Source organism: Orcinus orca, chromosome 12, assembly GCF_937001465.1.
Source record: "Orcinus orca chromosome 12, mOrcOrc1.1, whole genome shotgun sequence".
Classification (NCBI taxonomy): domain Eukaryota; kingdom Metazoa; phylum Chordata; class Mammalia; order Artiodactyla; family Delphinidae; genus Orcinus; species Orcinus orca.
In genome coordinates this window covers 81,948,391-81,966,276 of record NC_064570.1, presented here as the reverse complement: position 1 = coordinate 81,966,276, position 17,886 = coordinate 81,948,391, and the positions used below count along the sequence as shown (strand labels likewise).

Genomic DNA, 17,886 nt, shown 5'->3' with positions numbered 1-17,886 from the left:
GGGAAGATCCCACATGCCGCGGAGCGCGTCCGGAGCCTGTGCTTCGCAACGGGAGAGGCCACAACAGTGAGAGGCCCGCGTACAGAAAAAAAAAAAATGATGATTCAAAACCTATGGGATGCAGGAAAAGCAGTTCTAAGAGGGAAGTTTATAGCACTACAAGCCTACCTCAAGAAACAAGAAAAATCTCAAATAAACAGTCTAATCTTACACCAAAAGGGACTAGAGAATGGAGAACAAACAAAACCCAAAGTTAGTAGAAGGAAGGAAATCATAAAAATCAGAGCAGAAGTAAATGAAATAGAAACAAAGAAGACAATAGCAAAGAACAATATAACTAAAAGCTTGTTCTTTGAGAAGATAAACAAAACTGATAAACCATTAGCCAGACTCATCAAGAAAAAGAGGGAGAGGACTCAAATCGATAAAATTAGAAATGAAAAAAGAGAAGATACAATGGACACCGCAGAAATACAAATCATCCTAAGAGACTACTGCAAGCAACTCTATGCCAATAAAATGGACAACCTGGAAGAAATGGACAAATTCTTAGAAAGGTATAACCTTCCAAGACTGAACCAGGAAGAAATAGTAAATATGAACTGACCAACCACAAGTAATGAAATTGAAACTGCGATTAAAAATCTTCCAACAAACAAAAGTCCAGGATCAGATGGCTTCACAGGTGAATTCTATCAAACACTTAGAGAAGAGCTAACACCCATTCTTCTCAAACTCTTCCAAAAATTTGCAGAGGAAGGAACACTCCCAAACTCATTCCTTGAGGCCACCATCACCTTGTTACCAAAACCAGACAAAGATACTACTTAAAAGAAAATTACAGACCAATTTCACTGATGAATATAGATGCAAAAATCCTCAACAAAATACAACAAACAGACTCCAACAACACATTAAAAGGCTCATACACCATGAACAAGTGGAATTTATCCCAGGGATGCAAGGATTCTTCAATATATGCAAATCAATCAATGTGATACACCATATTAAACTGAAGAATAAATACTATATTATCATCTCAGTGGTTGCAGAAAAAGCTTTTGACAAAATTCAACAGCCATGTATGATAAAAACTCTCCAGAAAGTGGTCATCGAGGAAACCACCTCAACATAATAAAGGCCATATATGACAAACCCACAGCAAACATCATTCTCAGTGGTGAAAAGCTTATAGCATTTCCTCTAAGATCAGGAACAAGACAAGGATGTCCACTCTCACCACTATTATTCAACATAGTTTTGGAAGTCCTAACCACAGCAATCAGAGAAGAAAAAGAAATAAAAGGAATACAAATTCAAAAAGAAGAAGTAAAACTGTCACTGTTTGCAGATGACATGATACTCTACATAGAGAATCCTAAAGATGTTCCCAGAAAACTACTAGAGCTAATCAATGAATTTGGTAAAATTGCAGGATACAAAATTAATGCGCAGAAATCTCTTGCATTCCTATACACTAGCAATGAATGATCAGAAAAAGAAGTTAAGGAAGCAATACCATTCACCATTGCAACAAAAAGAATAAAATACCTAGGAATTTACCTACCTAAGGAGGTAAAAGACCTGAACTCAGAAAAATATAAGACACTGATGACAGAAATCAAAGATGACACTAACAGGTGGAGAGATATACCATGTTCTTGGATTGGAAGCATCAATATTGTGGAAATGACTATACTACCCAAAGCAATCTACAGATTCAATGCAACCCCTATTAAATTACTAGTGGCATTTTTTACAGAACTAGAACAAAAAAATCTTAAAATTTGTATGGAGACATAAAAGACCCTGTATAGCCAAAGCAGTCTTGAGGGAAAAAAACGGAGCTGGAGGAATCAGACTCCCTGACTTCAGACTATACTACAAAGGTAGAGTAATCAAGACAATATGGTACTGGCACAAAAACAGAAATATAGATCAATGGAACAGAATAGAAAGCCCAGAGGTAAACCCACACACCTATGGTCAACTAAGGCAAGAATACACAGTGGAGAAAAGACAGTCTCTTCAATAAGTGATGCTGGGAAAACTGGACAGCTACATGTAAAAGAATGAAATTAGAACACTCCCCAACACCATATGCAAAAATAAACTCAAAATGGGTTAAAGACCTAAATATAAGGCCACACACTATAAAACTCTTAGAGGAAAACATAGGAAGAACACTCTTTGACATAAATCACAGTAAGATTTTTTTTGATCCACCCCTAGAGTAATGGAAATAAAAACAAAAATAAACAAATGGGACCCAATGAAACTTAAAAGTTTTTGCAAAGCAAAGGAAACTACAAACAAGACAAAAAGACAACCCTCAGAATGGGAGAAAATATTTGCAGACGAATCAACGGACAAAGGATTAATGTCCAAAATATATAAACAGCTCATGCAGCTCAATATTAAAAAAACAACCTAATCCAAAAATGGGCAGAAGAACTTAATAGAAATTTCTCCAAAGAAGACATACAGATGGCCAAGAAGCACATGAAAAGCTGCTCAACATCACTAACTATTAGAGAAATGCAAATCAAAATACAATGAGGTATCACCTCACACCAGTTAGAATGGGCATCATCAGAAAATCCACAAACAACAAATGTTGGAGAGGGTGTGGAGAGAAGGGAACCCTCTTGCACTGTTGGTGGGAATGTAAATTGATACAGCTACTATGGAGAACAGTATGGAGTTTCCTTAAAAAACTAAAAATAGAATTACCATATGACTTTAAACCATAATTTAAAAAGACACATGCACCACAATGTCCATTGCAGCAGTATTTACAATACCCAGGTCATGAAAGCAACCTAAATGCCCATCGACAGATGAATGGATAAAGAAGATGTGGTACATATATACAATGGAATATTACTCAGCCATAAAAAGGAATGGAATTCGATCATTTGTAGAGACGTGGATGGATCTAGAGACTGTAATAGAGTGAAGTAAGAAAGAGAAAAGCAAATATCGCATATTAACACATGTATGTGGAACCTAGAAAAATGGTACAGATGAACCAGTTTGCAAGGCAGAAATAGAGACACAGATGTAGAGAACAAATGTATGGACACCAAGGGGGGAAAGTGGCAGGGAGGGGGCTGTTGGTGTTGGGATGAACTGGGAGATTGGGATTGACATGTATACACTAATACGTATAAAATAGATAACTAATAAGAACCTGCTGTATAAAAATTAAATAAAGTTCAAAAATTCAAAAAAAAAAGAAATGGAAACCAACCAATCCTGGAACTGAAGATTAATTGTACTTATAACAATCAGGATGACATTAGTCAGACCGCTGATGACCAATTTCAAGGTGACTGTCAGAGCTGACTGTGCTGTATTGCATGTAGCCCCCTCCCTTCACCTATAAAAGCTCTTATCCCTGGATTGTCACAGGAGTGGGACAGGGGCAGGGAGTTGCCTTTCGGACAGGCATCCACCGCCTCCACCTCCATCTCTGGTTGCCAGCATCCAAAATAAAGCAAGGGTTCCTTTCCACCAAAAAAATAATAAATAAATAAATATTAAAATGTTTCTATTCTACTCTCACACTTGATTGGTAGCTTGTCTTGGTATAGAATTCTAGGTTCAAAACTCTTTCCATCAGAATTATAATGGTTTTGCATCATTGTCTTTTAGCTGATATCAGTGTTGCTCCTGAGAAATCTAATGCCTTATGAATTCTAGAGAAGGCAAGGATTCTAGTATCTGATTAATTCACCATTCTTCTTCCGAAATTCTTCATTCAGGGAAACAGAGGGAAGCTACATTTTTTCCATTCTCTTTCCGGTTGGGTTAGAATTACCCTTGCATTTGCTCCTTCCTCTGTGCCATGTGATTCATAGTTAAACTTTATGATCTATGGGAACATCTCCCGATATACGGTGATAAGGTATTTGACGTTTAGAAACACTCTTCTGTTAACAGAGCCTAATTTCCAGCCCCCTGTCTGTGTCTGTGTTTACTCTTCCATTGTCTTTACACTTTTGCTATTATTATCTTAATCTTCCTGAGGAAAATGGATACCTCTGACAGGTAGAAAGAGGTTAAAAAGTGAAAAGTCTTCAATATATATTTTAAATATATTTTTAAAGTTCTTTATTACCATATGGAGCATTTCCCCCCCTTGGAAGTTTGGTTTTCACCACCTTACTCAATTGCCACTCACTTAACCTGATATTGTATAAACCATCTTCAGTTATCTGATTAAATACCTAGGTCTCTCATGTGGTGTGTGAATATCTCTGTTCTGATTTACATTTTATTCCTAAGTTTACTAGCTTGTTTCCTTCAGTCTGGTTATTTATGTTGCATAGCCGAAATACAAACATTATTAATGCTGTTACATTTGGAATTACATCTCTATCAGGTTGTTCATTCTTCAGAAGACAATGGAAGAGGTATAAAGACAACCTATGTATAGATTATCCATCTTTCTGCAGTGGAACCATGTTCCACTGACTTATGGCAAAGCCAATCCAAAATACAGATTGTTATGATGATCAGACTAATCATTAAAACTGAAACAATCATATTCTCCCTCACATAAGTCATTAAGACAGATGATACAAATGGATTTGACAGACCGTGGCCCAAAGATTTTTTACTTGTCAACAGAGCTTTGAGTTAACTGAAATCAAACTATTTGATTTATTAAGTTAGGGCCGATATAAAGCAAATCTACGTAAAGACTTTCATAGTCAATAATAATTACAAATATGAAATTACTTACGACAAATAAATGAAAGTGAGTCAAGAATAATTGCCAAATAGGAAACTACATTATTTTAGGTGATATAAGCATTTTAAATAATTTGATTGGATCTATTTCTTTGTAATTAATGGCTTACATAGATACTTTAATCACTGCAGTTCATGTTGTTTTTTTAAAAAGTAAGTATTTAATCCTCATCAGTGTGAGATAAATTAAAGACAGAGCTTATATTTCTTCTTCTGATGAAGGGCAAACTCCTCCAGATAGAAGTGTAGCATCTATTCTGCAGTACTACCACATAAGAATTTTAAATAACTTGGATTATTTTGGTATCAAGTGGGATTTGTAGATGAAGAATATAGGTTTCTAAACTGGAATTTCTGTAGCTATGGCAATTAATATCCTCACTACAGCAGAAGTACTAGGAGAAGTGTAAAGAATCAGAATCTTAGCAGCCATTCGTCCATTCAACACCTACTAAATGCAGTCCATTTTGCTAGATAAGATGCAAAGGGGAACGAAACTGAGGATATATATATAATTTGTGAAGTGGAATGCCTCATCATAGGAGGAAAGGTCATTGTTAGAGGAAACTCTGTGGGACTTACGGATGTCCCACAGCATTCTAGAGTCACAGACTGTGTTCTGTTATTTAATTTATAATATTTCTAGTTTTATTGGTTAAATCAATGGTGACTGAGAACACGCTATTTCAGAATCTATATAATAAAAAGAAATGTGATTTCTGAGTTCAGAAAACACAGAAAAAGATTAGTATTAAAATTTATCCCTGCAACCACAAAGAACAATCATAATTCATTATGTCTCATGTCTAAAATACTGCCAGAGATTTTGAATGAAATTGTTAAGCTTTGAAAGCACTACGAATGACCTCTATTTTTTAAATTGTTGAAAGTAAGATAAAATTGTCCATCCAATTATGGAACTTGTTTACTGTAACTGAGAATGATTGAAACATTCCTGTCCACACAAATATTTCATAGACTTTTCTTTCTGGTGACAGCTCTTCTTATCCTTCTCTTGTCAGTGTTACTGCAAAGGTTTGCAAGGGCTTTTTTAGTGTATAGAAGAGATTCTATTGTTTTTTATTTCAAAAACATCTATTTCTTAGTGTGTGATGACAACTGCTTATGATAAAATGATAGGCTTTTTATGTATAACATAGAATTTCTTTTCCAAATACTTACACTCCCTAAGGGAAATTATTTCTTGCATCCTGACAATTCTGTGAAATAGCATAAAACTGGTCACTCCTTTAATGTATCATCATAAATATTCTTAAATGCCGCTTCTCAGAACTAACATGAAAATCGCTTCCCATGACTGTGAACTATATGTCTATTATATTTTTTATTTATTTGTTTTTTGTTCTGATACCTCCAACTTATAAAATTTGTTGGAATTGTTCTCATGTTAAAGGCATGAAATTTTCTATAAAGACAGATACACTCTGTTTTCTGTCTTAATTTTCTACATGCTATTTGAAACACAGAAAACGCCCTAGTGGAATTCTAAGAATTTATGCAGATTCTGCTTAATCTTATGTTTCAAGCCTAGGAAGCATATTCTAAACCAATAATCATAACACTTAAAATACACTTACTTGCATAACATTTTTGCTGAAGTGGGATCATATGTTCTGCAACATTCCTGGCAAGGGAGTACAAAGGATACTTTAAAATGAAACTTCCGTCTTTTACTTCAGCTTCTTTCTTTGACTGAGAAGTTATGAATATGTCTTGCCTTCATTTCACAAATGAAAATGTGTTCAAATGCAATTAATCTACCCTATTAACTCTACTAAACATCTGCTGTATTTGTTAGACACTTCAAAACTTTGCTCTGAACCAGTTAATTCTAAGTAATTTCTCAGTTAAATATTTACATGGGCTTCCATGATGATAAACTCTCGCCTGTCTTAAACAATCAGCAGATTGTCCAGAGAGAGCTATGTGCAGTGTAACACACTGTAATAGCGATCCACTGGGACTTAAAATGGTTTAGCTGGCTGGGACTATTTTTTGCATATTTTTATCCTAGCTAAAAGGGGTAACAGCCTTAGGAATTCCTTTCCTTGTCAACGTTTTTAATGTCCAGAATTCTTTTTAAAAAATGAATGCTTGTATAGACGTATGCAGATGTTTACATTGTGAATATCCTAAATACATTCTTAAGCTTCTCTTTCAGAAAAGCAATAAATCTTCATGGTTGTGAAATTTTAGGAATAAAACAATTTAGAGTTATTTTCATAGCAGCCTAAGTAGATGGAAAAAGAAGAAAAAAATGATTAGGTATTATTCTTCACCACATTAAACTGAAGAAGAAAATAATGCACAGATTATGCAAAGATGTCATGTGCACAAAGATACTTAAATATGATTCTCTAACTAGAAAAATGATATAAATCTGGAAAACATCAAATAGTGGTCAAAGATTTAAATAAGTTCCATAATGGAGATGATGTCAAAAATGGTAGATGATTAATTGTTTTTAATTTGAGCCTTCACAGACTTTAGGATTTTTTTCTTTATTGAAATATAACATATATACAGAAAAGTATGTATCACAAGATGTAGTTCAAAGGAGTTTTTACAAATTGAATATATCCACTTTACCAACATATAGATCAAGAATCAGAGCAATTGAACACAACCATGATACCAAAATCCAGATCAAGAATCAGAACAAACTCTCCTGGTTTTTTGATTCTGTATTACAATAAGAGTAGATGATTAATTCTTCAATGAACTGTAAGGCAGTTTTACTGTTAGACATCAGAGAGTGGAATGATGAGTTTAGATGAGAAATACAGACAAAATTGAAAGTCCACCAGTGTGGTATTTAAGTCCAAGGCCAAGTTTTGAAAATAAATATAATTACATGTAGACCAGAAACCTTTTGCTACCACTATCACCGCTCAGTGTTATTCTATCTCCATTTAGTTCCTTATGATCCAACTTTGTAAGTACTTATTGAGTCTCTTCTGTAAGTGTGGTAAAGGATAGAAAAAAAAAAATGATTCTTTGTTCTCTAGAACTCATAATCAACTGAGAGGATGAGTAAAGCACACACATATGGCATTTACAAGGTCAGAGTAGGAAGGAATTACGGGAAGGGTTCTGACACAAATGGTGGGCTCTACCCAAGTTTAATTTGAAGAGCATCAGCCTAGGTATATCTACAATTTTTATGCTAAGTGGAAGGTTAATCCATTGTTTGACTTTACTAAATGCAAGGAGTAGTTAGCTGGAGAATTGTAAATAATGTATCATCCCCAAATTTTAATTTCTTATTTCTGGGAAAAAATATTTTTCCACAGTTGGTTGACCTGTGTTTTACTAATGACAATATTGATATCATTTTTCTTTGTAAATGTCAAGTAGTAATATTCAATAAAGTCAGATCAAAAATATTCTGAATATTAATGTAATATAGCTAGGATTAAAACCTGGTCATGGATAATTCAAATAGTGAATAATCCATTGGAGATTAAGAATAATCCTACTTTTTTATCAAATTCCTTTCTGGGCCCCAGACTTAGCAAAGGTAAGGGGTGGGGGAGGATTATTCAGAATCATGACCGTACAGGAGGCATATTAGTGGGTTTATGTGTGTGAGTGTATCATGTCTTACTTTTGGACTTTTCACACAAAAGGTTCTCATAAATTTTTTTTGAATCCATCAAATACATTCCAAATCAAGTTTAATATTTTTGTCTTATGTACACTTTTGCCATATAATTTCGCAAACTAGTAAAGAGAATGGAATTTTGATTACATGTGGCTCAGAATTAATTGTACTCCCTTGATGAATGTTTGGTGTGTGTATGTTTTAGTAGCTCATGTTTAAAAACACTGAAAGAGCTGTCAACATTTGGATGGATATCAAAAATATTATGTATAAGTTTGACTATTCATGAAATGAAAATAGTTTCCTAAGGGCAAAGAGAAAGAGTTTAATCTGGAGCCAAGATTTTGTCAATCTTATTAAAAAGGACACAACTCCCTGTAATTACCTTGTAGTTAATATTTGGTATATTTGGATTGTAAAATTTGTTTTTCTTATACACGTTAGGAATTTACCATCCTAAAGTTGGCCTAATTAGCCAATTTCCTTGGTTATATACCATTTGGCAGGTGTTTTTGGTAAAAATAAACAGAACTGATCACCTTTTTCATTCCCTGGTTTTTATTCCTGTGAAAATCATAAAACATAGGTTCTACATGCCCCTATAACAAAGTGTTCCAAAAATAGGTAAAAGAAATTAATAAATAAATATATTTTATGATTATTTTGTGGAGAAAGACTCAGAAAGATTTGGGGAACACTGAGGATGGGTGATACATCCAGGATTTTTTGTACTAATGCTTTTTTAAAATTACTTATAGTGATTTACACTAAATTCTGACAATTTTAATCAAAGGAAAGCTATCTGAATGAAAAATTAAAGTATATCTATAACCTTTTTATTTATTCTAAATAAAATTAGATGGTGAACTTAATGTTATGACATTTATGAAAATTTAGTTTCTATGAAAAACCAAAAAATGTATACATAATAAATAATTATAGGTCATCACAAACACACCTGATGTTTTAGTTTAAAGGTAGTCATGACTTTTAAAGGAAATAGTCACAGTATAAAAAAGAATCCTAATTTTCTAAAATTAGATAATAAAAGAATGTTTATCCTGGAATGATATGTTTGAATAGATTTCTCATATTCCAAAGCGTTTAAGGCATTTAATATATAATAGGTTGACCATACATATATATTTTAACATCTTTATTGGAGTATAATTGCTTTACAATGGTGTGTTAATTTCTGCTTTATAACAAAGTGAATCCGGTATACATATACATATATCCGCATATCTCTTCCCTCTTGCATCTCCTTCCCTCCCACCCTCCCTATCCTACCCCTCTAGGTGGTCACAAAGCACCGAGCTGATCTCCCTGTGCTATGCAGCTGCTTCCCACCAGCTATCTATTTTACATTTGGTAGTGTATATAAGTCCATGCCACTCACTCACTTTGTCCCAGCTTACCTTCCCCCTCCCCATATCCTCAAGTCCATTCTCTAGTAGGTCTGCATCTTTATTCCCGTCTTGCCCCTAGGTTCTTCATGACCTTTTTTTTTTTTTTAGATTCCATATATATACGTGTTAGCATACGGTATTTGTTTTTCTCTTTCTGACTTACTTCACTCTGTATGACAGACTCTAGCTCCATCCACCTCACTACAAATAACTCAATTTCATTTCTTTTTATGGCTGAGTAATATTCCACTGTATATAGGTGCCACAACTTCTTTATCCATTCATCTGTCGATGGACACTTAGGTTGCTTCCATGTCCTGGCTATTAATTGAGCTGCAATGAACACTGTGATACATGACTCTTTTTGAATTATGGTTTTCTCAGGGTATATGCCCAGTAGTGGGATTGCTTGGTCATATGGTAGTCTATTTTTAGCTTTTTAAGGAACCTCCATACGGTTCTACATAGTGGCTGTATCAATTTACATTCCCACCAACAGTGCAAGAGGGTTCCCTTTTCTCCACACCCTCTCCAGCATTTATTGTTTGCAGATTTTTTGATAATGGCCATTCTGACTGGTGTGAGATGATATCTCATTGTAGTTTTGATTTGCATTTCTCTAATGATTAATTATGTTGAGCATTCTTTCATGTGTTTGCTGGCAATCTGTATATCTTCTTTGGAGAAACGTCTATTTAGGTCTTCTGCCCATTTTTGGACTGGGTTGTTTGTTTTTTTGTTATTGAGCTGCATGAGCTGCTTGTAAATTTTGCAGATTAATCCTTTGTCAGTTGCTTCATTTGCAAATATTTTCTCCCATTCTGAGGATTGTCTTTTGGCCTTGTTTATGGTTTCCTTTGCTGTGCAAAAGCTTTGAAGTTTCATTAGGTCCCATTTGTTTATTTTTGTTTTTATTTCCATTCATCTAGAAGATGGGTCAAAAAGGATCTTGCTGTGATTTATATCATGGAGTGTTCTGCCTATGTTTTCCTCTAAGAGTTTTATAATGTCTGGCCTTACATTTAGGTCTTTAATCCATTTTGAGTTTACTTTTGTGTATGGTGTTAGGTAGTGTTCTAATTTCATTCTTTTACATGTAGCTGTCCAGTTTTCCCAGCACCACTTATCGAAGAGGCTGTATTTTCTCCACTATATATTCTTGTCTCCTTTATCAAAGTTAAGGTGACCATATGTGCGTGGGTTTATCTCTGGGCTTTCTATCCTGTTCCATTGATCTATATGTCTGTTTTTGTGCCAGTACCATACTGTCTTGATTACTGTAGCTTTGTAGTATAGTCTGAAGTCCAGGAGCCTCATTCCTCCAGCTCCATTTTTCTTTCTCAAGATTGCTTTGGCTATTTGGGGTCTTTTGTGTTTCCATACAAATTTGAAATTTTTTGTTCTAGTTCTGTGAAAAATGCCAGTGGAATTTTTTTTTTTTTTTTTTTGCGGTACATGGGCCTCTCACTGTTGTGGCCTCTCCCGTTGCGGAGCACAGGCTCCAGACGCGCAGGCTCAGCAGCCATGGCTCACAGGCCCAGCCGCTTCGTGGCATGTGGGATCTTCCTGGACCTGGACACGAACCCGTGTCCCCTGCATCAGCAGGCAGACTCAACAACTGCGCCACCAGGGAAGGCCGCCAGTGGTAGTTTGATAGGGATTGCATTGAATCTGTAGATTGCTTTGGGTAGTATAGTCATTTTCACAATGTTGATTCTTCCAATCCAAGAACATAGTATATATCTCCATCTATTTGTATCATCTTTAATTTCTTTCATCAGTGTCTTATAATTTTCTGCATATAGGTCTTTTGTCTCCATAGGTAGGTTTATTCCTAGATATTTTATTCTGTTTGTTGCATTGGTAAATGGGAATGTTTTCTTGATTTCACTTTCAGATATTTCATCATTAATGTATAGGAATGCCAGAGATTTCTGTGCATTAATTTTGTATCCTGCTACCTTACCAAATTCATTGATTAGCTCTAGTAGTTTTCTGGGAGCATCTTTAGGATTCTCTATGTATAGTATCATGTCATCTGCAAACAGGGACAGCTTTACTTCTTCTTTTCCTATTTGGATTCCTTTTATTTCTTTTTCTTCTCTGACTGCTGTGGCTAAAACTTCCAAAACTATGTTGAATAAAAGTGGTCTTGTTCCTGATCTTAGAGGAAATGGTTTCAGTTTTTCACCATTGAGAATGATGTTGGCTGTGGGTTTGTCATATATGACCTTTATTATGTTGAGGTAAGTTCCCTCTATGCCTACTTTCTGGAAGGTTTTTATCATAAATGGGTGTTGAATTTTGTCGAAAGCTTTCTCTGCATCTATTGAGATGATCATATGGTTTTTATCCTTCAATTTATTAATATGCTGTATCACATTGATTGATTTGCATATATTGAAGAATCCCTGCACTCCTGGGATAAACCCCAGTTTATCATGGTGTATGATCCATTTAATGTGCCGTGGGATTCTGTTTGCTAGTATTTTGTGGAGGATTTTTGCATCTATGTTCATCAGTGATATTGGCCTGTAGTGTTCTTTCTTTGTGACATATTTTTCTGCTTTTGGTTTCAGGGTGATGGTGGCCTCGTAGAATGAGTTTGGGAGTGTTTTTCATTTCTAATTCTATTGATTTGAGTCTTTTCCCTTTTTTCTTGGTGAGTCTGGCTGATGGTTTATCAATTTTGTTTATCTTCTCAAAGAACCAGTTTTTATTTTTATTGATCTTTGCTATAGTTTCCTTCATTTCTTTTTCATTTATTTCTGATCTGATCTTTATGATTTCTTTCCTTCTGCCAACTTTGGGATGTTTTTTGTTCTTCTTTCTCTAATTGCTTTAGGGGTAAGGTTAGGTGGTTTATTTGAGATGTTTCTTGTTTCTTCAGGTAGGATTATATTGCTATAAACTTCCCTCTTAGAACTGCTTTTGCTGCATCCCATAGGTTTTGGGTCGTCGTGTTTTCATTGTCATTTGTTTCCAGGTATTTTTTGATTTCCTCTTAGATTTCTTCAGTGATCTCTTGGTTAGTAAGTAGTTTATTGTTTAGCTTCCATGTGTTTGTGTTTTTTCCAGATTTTTTCCTGTAATTGATATGTAGTCTCATAATGTTGTGATTGGAAAAGATAATTGATACAATTTCTATTTCCTTAAATTTACCAAGGCTTGATTTGTCACCCAAGATATGATCTATCCTGGAGAATGTTCCATGAGCACTTGAGAAGAAAGACAATTCTGTTGTGTTTGGATGGACTGTCCTATAAATATCAAGTCCATCTTGTTTAATGTCATTTAAAGCTTGTGTTTCCTTATTTATTTTCATATTGGATGATCTGTCCATTGGTGAACATAGGGTGTTAAAGTCTCCTACTATGATTGTATTACTGTCGATTTCCCCTTTTGTGGCTGTTAGTATTTGCCTTATATATTGAGGTGCTCCTGTATTGGGTGCATAAATATTTACAATTTTTATATCTTCTTCTTGGATTGATCCCTTGATCATTATGTAGTGTCCTTCTTTGTCTCTTCTAATAGTCTTTGTTTTAAAGTCTATTTTTGTCTGATATGAGAATTGCTACTCCAGCTTTCTTTTGATTTCCATTTGCATGGAATATCTTTTCCCATCCCCTTACTTTCAGTCTGTATGTGTCCCTAGGTCTGAAGTGGGTTTCTTGTAGACAGCATATATACGGGTCTTGTTTTTGTATCCATTCAGCCAGTCTATGTCTTTTGGTTGGAGCATTTAATCCATTTACATTTTAGGTAATTATCGATATGTATGTTCCTATTACCATTTTCTTAATTGTTTTGGGTTTGTTGTTGTAGGTCTTTTCCTTCTCTTGTGTTTCCTGCCTAGACAAGTTCCTTTAGCATTTCTTTTAAAGCTGGTTTGGTGGTGCTGAATTCTCTTAGCTTTTGCTTGTCTGTAAAGGTTTAATTTCTCCATCAAATCTGAATGAGATCCTTGCTGGGTAGAGTAATCTTGGTTATAGGTTTTTCCCCTTCATCACTTTAAATATTTCCTGCCACTCCCTTCTGGCTTGCAGAGTTTCTGCTGAAAGATCAACTGTTAACCTTATGGGGATTCCCTTGTATGTTGTTTTTCCCTTGCTGCTTTTTATATTTGTTCTTTGTATTTAATTGTTGATAGTTTGATTAATATGTGTCTTGGTGTGTTTCTCCTTGGATTTATCCTGTATGGGATTTTCTGTGCTTCCTGAACTTGATTAACCATTTCCTTTCCCACATTAGGGAAGTTTTCAACTATAATCTCTTCAAATATTTTCTCAGTCCCTTTCTTTTTCTCTTCTTCTTCTGGGACCCCTATAATTATAATGTTGGTGCCTTTATTGTTGTCCCAGATGTCTCTGAGACTGTCCTCAATTCTTTTCATTCTTTTTTCTTTACTCTGCTCTGCAATAGTTATTTCTACTATTTTATCTTCCAGGTCACTTATCCGTTCTTCTGCCTCAGTTATTCTGCTATCGATCCCTTCTAGAGAATTTTTAATTTCATTTATTGTGTTTTTCATCACTGTTTGTTTGCTGTTTTGTTCTTCTAGGTCCTTGTTAAACGTTTCTTGTATTTTCTGCATTCTATTTCCAAGATTTTGCATCATCTTTACTATCATTATTCTGAATTCTTTTTCAGGTGGACTGCCTATTTCCTCTTCCTTTGTTAGGTCTGGTTTTTACCTTACTTTTTTTTTTTTTTTTTTTTTTTAACCTTACTTCTTCATCTGCTGTGTGTTTCTCTGTCTTCTCATTTTTGCCTAGCTTACTGTGTTTGGGGTCTCCTTTTCAACAGGCTGCAGGTTCCTTGTTCCCGTTGTTTTTGGTGTCTGCCCCCAGTGGCTAAGGTTGTTTCAGTGGGTTGTGTAGGCTTCCTGGTGGAGGGGACTAGTGCCTGTGTTCTGGTGGATGAAGCTGGATCTTGTCTTTCTCGTGGGCAGGTCCACATCTGGTGGTGTGTTTTGGGGTGTCTGTGGCCTTATTATGATTTTAGACAGCCTCTCTGCTAAAGGGTGGGGTGTGTTCCTGTCTTGTTAGTTGTTTGGCTTAGGGTGTCCAGCACTGTAGCTTGCTGGTCATTGAGTGGAGCAGGGTCTTGGCATTGAGATGGAGATATCTGGGAGATTTTCACTGTTTGATATTACGTGGAGCTGGGAGGTCTCTTGTGGACCAGTGTCCTGAAGTTGGCTCTCTGACCTCAGAGGCACAGGCCTGACACCTGGCTGGAGTACCAAGAGCCTGTCATCCACACAGCTTAGAATAAAAGAGAGAAAAAAAGAAAGAAAGAAGAAGATAAAATAAAATAAAGTTATTAAAATAAAAAATAATTATTAAAAAAAATTTCAAGTAATTAAAAAAAAAAGAAAGAAGAGTGCAACCAAACCAAAAAACAAATCCACCAATGATAACAAGCACTAAAAAAAGAAAAGAAAACAAAAAAGGACAGACAGAACCCTAGGACAAATGGTAAAAGCAAAGCTATAGAGACAAAATCACACACAGAAGCATACACATACACACTCACAAAAAGAGAAAAAGGGAAATATATATATCTTTGCTTCCAAAGTCCATCTCCTCAATTTGGGATGATTTGTTGTCTATTCAGGTATTCCACAGATGCAGGTACATCAAGTTGATTGTGGAGATTTAGTCCGCTGTTCCTGAGGCTGCTGGGAGAGATTTCCCTTTCTCTTCTTTGTTCGCACAGCTCCCGGGGCTCAGCTTTGGATTTGCAGCCCCGCCTCTGCGTGTAGGTCACTGGAGGGCGTCTGTTTTTCGCTCAGACAGGACGGGGTTAAAGAGCCGCTGATTCGGGGAGGGAGGGGCGCGGAGTGCCGGGCGAGCCTGCGGCGTCAGAGGCGGCGTGACATTGCACCAGCCTGAGGCGCCTGTGCGTTCTCCCGGGGAAGTTGTCCCTGGATCCCAGGACCCTGGCAGTGGCGGGCTGCACAGGCTCCCAGGAGGGGATGTGTGGAAAGTGACCTGTGCTCGCACACAGGCTTCTTGGTGGCGGCAGCAGCAGCCTTAGCGTCTCCCGCCCGTCTCTGGGGTCCGCGCTTTTAGCCGCGGCTCGCGCCCGTCTCTGGAGCTCCTTTAAGCAGCGCTCTTAATCCCCTCTCCTCGCGCACCGGGAAACAAAGAGGGAAGAAAAAGCCTCTTGCCTCTTCGGCAGGTCCAGACTTTTCCCGGACCCCCTCCCCGCAAGCCGTGGCGCACTAACCCCCTTCAGGCTGTGTTCACACCGCCAACCCCAGTCCTCTCCCTGCGCTCCGACCAAAGCCCGAGCCTCAGCTCCCAGCCCCGCCCGCCCTGGCGGGTGAGCAGACAAGCCTCTCGGGCTGGTGAGTGCCGGTCAGCCCCGATCCTCTGTGCGGGAATCTCCCCGCTTTGCCCTCCACACCCCTGTTGCTGCGCTCTCCTCCGTGGCTCCGAAGCTTCCCCCTCCACCACCCACAGTCTCCGCCCGCGAAGGGACTCTTAGTGTGTGGAAACCTTTCCTCCTTCACGGCTCCCTCCCACTGGTGCAGGTCCCGTCCCTACCCTTTTGTCTCTGTTTTTTCTTTTTTCTTGTCCCTACCCAGGTACGTGGGGGGTTTCTTGCCTTTGGGGAGGTCTGAGGTCTTCTGCCAGCGTTCAGTAGGTGTTCTGTAGGAGTTGTTCCACGTGTAGATGTATTTCTGATGTATCTGTGGGGAGGAGGGTGATCTCCATGTCTTACTCTTCCGCCATCTTGAACCATACATATTTTTAAAACCCTTTGAACAGTACTGGCTTACCAAAACCTTTTTTTTTTTTCTTTTTTTTTACAGTGAATTGATTTCCCATTATGATTTTTTTTTCACTCAGACATTAACAGGCACCTAGAGTTGAATAAGACACTGATTCTACCTGTTATCCTTAGAGCCTGGTGAATCATTACCTGAATAATCTTTTAAGTAGACTTATGATAAGTACTTTAAAGAACAAGTATAAGGCACCCTACGACTGATGAAACAAGGCATTCATCTCTTCATGTGGACAACCAGAGGAGGTCAGGCTGGGTTTTCGGGTTTGGCTGTGCTGTGTAGGATGGAGGGGTCCACCATGTCTAGTGTCACGAAGGAGGCTCTCATAGATGATCAAGCAAGAAGGGTGATGGAGCAGAAGGTTGAAGGGAGATAATAAATGTATCCAAATCTCTTGTGGAGCTACAGCAATTGGACTTGGTGACTGGATGTGAAAGGGAAGTGAGAGAGGCAGGTATGGAGGACGAGTTATAGATTCCTGGCAGGAGCCCTAGCAGAATGGTGCGTGGGTTTACAGAGTTGGGGGGTGCTGGAAGAGGACCCAGTTTTGGTGGGAGGGTCCTAGATGTGGTGTCAGTGTGCTAAATTCAAATGCTGGTGAGAGAGCGGAGTGGGCGTGTTAGGCAGGCAGTTGGACGTGTGGACCTGCAACTCAGAGATAAACTGAGTTATAAATCTTGGCATCATTGGCCTGGAGAATCCAAAGCCCATGGTATATGAGACCATGGTGGGAGAGTGTAGACTGGGAAGAAAGCGGGCCTAAACGCTCACACTGAAAGGTTGAATAGGGAAGGAGGAAGCAGCAGGGGAGACTAAGACGCTTTCAGAGAGGTAACAACTAGCAATCAATGCCAGAGACTTTAAAATCAGCCGTGTCATCATTTTGCTTTTCATGCTGAGTGAGAATTCCTGTGTAATAGTAACTGTCTGTGAGAACCAGGGGATTGACTTTCGGATTCGTGTACCTGGGATTTCCTGGGCCTCCTGTATAACTGAAAAAAAACAAAGGTTATTTTTTCTACCACTTGACAATGTTATGAGAAAGTATTAAATAATGTCTATGATGCTAAAAATTAAATGTTAGGAGTAGGTGAATGTTGAAGCCAACGTCGTAACTAGGTGTTCTCTCAGTGGATAGTCACAGGGCCACTCTCAACCAAAAATGCCATTGCATTTATAGAGTTTAAGTATATGAAGCAGCATTTTTTTCTGCCTGCAAATATTGTTACCATTTATTGATGGCAGTTTGATAAAACATGGTTCCAGTCATATGGGAGTCGCCACTGGGGGTGAAC

At 37.3% G+C, this 17,886-nt stretch overlaps 1 protein-coding gene across 1 annotated transcript in view; it reads left to right on the top strand.

The window, feature by feature from the left end:
- Nucleotides 1-17,886, top strand: part of COL19A1 (collagen type XIX alpha 1 chain) — a 347,142-nt gene that overhangs the window by 175,432 nt on the left and 153,824 nt on the right. The window lies entirely within an intron of this gene.